The sequence below is a fragment of the Lontra canadensis genome, unplaced genomic scaffold (assembly GCF_010015895.1).
Source record: "Lontra canadensis isolate GAN:19392208 unplaced genomic scaffold, GSC_riverotter_1.0 scaffold33, whole genome shotgun sequence".
NCBI lineage: Eukaryota > Metazoa > Chordata > Mammalia > Carnivora > Mustelidae > Lontra > Lontra canadensis.
In genome coordinates this window covers 4,782,696-4,786,263 of record NW_022631027.1, presented here as the reverse complement: position 1 = coordinate 4,786,263, position 3,568 = coordinate 4,782,696, and positions in this window count along the sequence as shown.

Here is a 3,568-nt window from a genome sequence, read left to right as displayed (position 1 = left end):
AGATAAAAATGATTACACAAATTTCCAACAATGAATTCCTTCTGCATTTGCTGAGTGAGCACATTGGGAAGGGAGACACATCTTTAGAACCATACTTTAATCTATCAGACTTTTCTGTGGAGGATTTATACGCATTTGTTTCCTCTTTCTCCTCTGTAATGCTCTTTCTGAACACATCTTGAGAAGCCCTTGAAATGGAAAACTTATGCTTAAATCCAGACTTAGAGCCATGATCCGTTTCTTGACAAAGAAAAAAGAGAAAAAATCATCCCAAACTTCCTTGTCACTATCCCAGCAAATATCCTACCTATCATAAGAATTGTGGCTCCTGGATAACAGATTAGGCACATCAATAAAATACTGTAACCACAGTTTGAGACACATGCCCTGATACGTACCAGGTCAGAGGTGGACCAAGTTCTTGTGGAATCCTGAGGATATTTATCATTGGCCAAGCTTCAAACTGAGTTTTAAATTTTGTCAGACATGAAAAACTGCTACCAGATGGTGTCAAGATAATTTCTCTCTGTGTTAAAATCACACACTTAGGTATAGTCACCGGTAAAAATCAAACAGTCCAAACACCAGTACACCCCTGGCACCATTCCTACTGCAAGGTAGGAGGTATTATTATGATATGTGTCTCTTTCCAATTAAGAAAGACCACACAACTAACACAGAGTAGCCCAGTAACGCAATTAACAAATGATGGTTTTCTAGAGCTGTGAACTACCCCAAGCCAACAGGAAGAGACTGTTATTCCAAATTGTAATCCTATCTCCAAGGACAAGAGAAAGTTTGACAGAGGCTCACTCCCTGACAGCCCCATCTCCACCCTGTACCTCCTTCAACTAAATGAAAAATCAGTTCATACCATGAGATGTTCAGTCCCTGCTTTTTAAAAGAACCTCTCCTCCAAATTATTATAAATTCTCATATTACGTGGCTAAACTCCATTCTTCAATTAACCTCACAATGTAGTACAAACATTTGGGATGTGAGAAACCATATACTATTGGTTCCCAGAGTAATAAGTAGAAGGCATAAAGTAACTTTGAGAAGGAGGGTATTAAAATGCTCAGATTTGTAAAATAAACTAGAAAAATGTTATATGTTAGAAAGCACAAGGAAACATGTTATTACTAATTAATTTGTGATATGTTTGCTTTCAAAGTATTTTAGAACATAGAAATTACCGCATTTAACAACACAAGTATTTATTTAGCTCATCTGTTGTGGCATTTCACTGGGTAAAATGGGGGTCTAGGGATCTAGACTCATAATTCTTCTAGCTGTGAAGATGAAAATCTCATTCTCTTTTGAAATGTGGACCTGAGGAGGAACAGATGAATCCTGGCACTGGGCAACTGTAGATGTAGCATATCACAAAATGCTGGGGGAAATTCTTCTGTTTAAATCATTCTGGATACCCAGAATATCTAATTAGGGTTCCTCTTCCCCCACGAGTCCTGCCTACTGCACTGTCAGAGTGAGAGACTCATGTAATTTTAATTACCAACCTCACCGCAGAGCAAAGTTTTCACTCCAGAAAGTGGCCAAATTACAGAACTTCGGCATTTGGGTTCATTTCCTAGAAAACCATCACTTTGGTTAGGGTTCTATTTCCCCACACTTCAGTGGAGCCCAATAAAGATTTTATTCTATGCTCCAATAATTATTGGCAAGAGAATGGTGCCTCCCTCTGTCATCACACAAGAAAAAGCCCATGAAGAAGATCCTGGGGAATCGGGAAGATGGGGTAAAGTGAGGTCATGACTGGCAACAAGAAAACCATCTAGTCTTTGAACACAAAGATTGTAAATGTCTACTGATTTTCAAACTTATTATTTTTGGCAGGGTTGCATATGTTCTCTGTGCTCATTCCACGAATCTGGCTGATTATTATTCCAATCACCAGAGGAAGAGAGAGTCACATTAATTTGTAGTAATTAATAGCACTGATGCATTTGACAGCGCATGTTAACAAGCCTCTTTGATTGTTTGGATCTCTAACTGCGGCCCTTCTTGTTTGCATCACCTCCAAGGAATTCATAATATCAAAGCTTAACGGTATCTGATACTTGTCAAAATGCAATTTATAAAAGTTTAATTCTTTTATTGATTTAGTTTGGTTTTGATGCCTGCAGAGTCAGCTCCCTTGACAGAACTTAGCGGATTCAAATGCTTGTCACCAGCTCGGCCTCCTTTTTGCAGGGAACAATTGCCATAGGCCAAGCCAACAGGCATGGTTTAATTGCCATTAATTAAAAGCATAAATCTCTTTTTTCTTCAGTTGCTTTGCTCTTAAAGGGGGCTGCACATATCCCTCTTTTCCTGTGTTTGTCAGAACACCTTCTGGCAAGCAAAGTTAACCCATTCCATCTTTCTAAGCACTTTCTGGGGTAATCTTTTGAAGCATTGCTCTTATGATCTGATGTGAAATGCATGCGGTTCGGTGATATTTAACAAACTGGATTTCTTCTTTATTGCAGTATAATGAGGTCAAATGAATCCCTCCATGGGTTGTATACATGCTTAAATGGTTTTTGCACCAAATTCTTTTTGACAGCAAATAAAACAGGAGCCAAACAAAACATCAGCTACTTAAAATTAGACGGGCGGGGGGATTGGATGAGAATGGGCTTTTAAAACAAAAACACATATATGCTTTTTAACGTGAGGTGCAAGTAACCTTCCAACAAAATAAATCTGCCTGGTCATTTTCAGATTGGAAGCAATTAGTGAGATTCTTGAGATAAGGGAAGTGCTGAGCTTAACAGAGCCCAAATGATTATACAGTAAATATTATTCCAGCTCCGTTTACCTTCTAGTATTATCATTAAGTCTATTTCATTTAGAAGGGACCTAGTGATGTTGTGAGCAAGGTAAAAATAATGAGGAGAACTCATCGCTCACTTTGATGGGGGAAGATAAAAAAGGGTGGGTGAAGTGGGTAGGCTCTTTTTATTATTTTTTTACTTGCCCACAATTATCCTAAGAAATGATTATCCACCAGGCTTTGCTATTCAATGGCGGTGTCAAAACAATTCGGTTTCCCCTGGCTGCCAAGCGCCTTCTCTTTCCCCCTCAGTCCTGCCGCCGTTCGGGGAAGTGTCGCTGTAAGCAGATTATTGCTTTAAAGCATTTACACATATTAGTTTTGCTGCATCTGCCAGCTTTAGCAGGATTGCCGAGCCGCGGAAGTCCTCCTCGCTTTATTTAAGAGGGGGGAAAAAAAAAAGTTCCGCGCTGGGCTGCTCGGTGAGCTCAGCGCATGAATATGTTATGCATCTGTTTTCACCCGGTCAGGCTGGGGAGAGTGATTGATTTTTGGCCCCAGTGCACTTTTTGCGAAAATCTTTAAGCGAATGCGGTGTTGTTTAATTGGGAGCGTTCGAGCTAGACGTGCTGCTGCTGCGGCTGCTGGAATCTCTGGAAATTTCGAGGCTGCGGACTGCGTGGCTCCGGGAGGCGGCGGCGGCGGCGGCGGCGGCTGCAGCGGGAGTCCCTGCGCCCGGCCCTAACCCGCTGGGTGACCTACATACTAGCGGTTCCCGGGCCGCGTGCG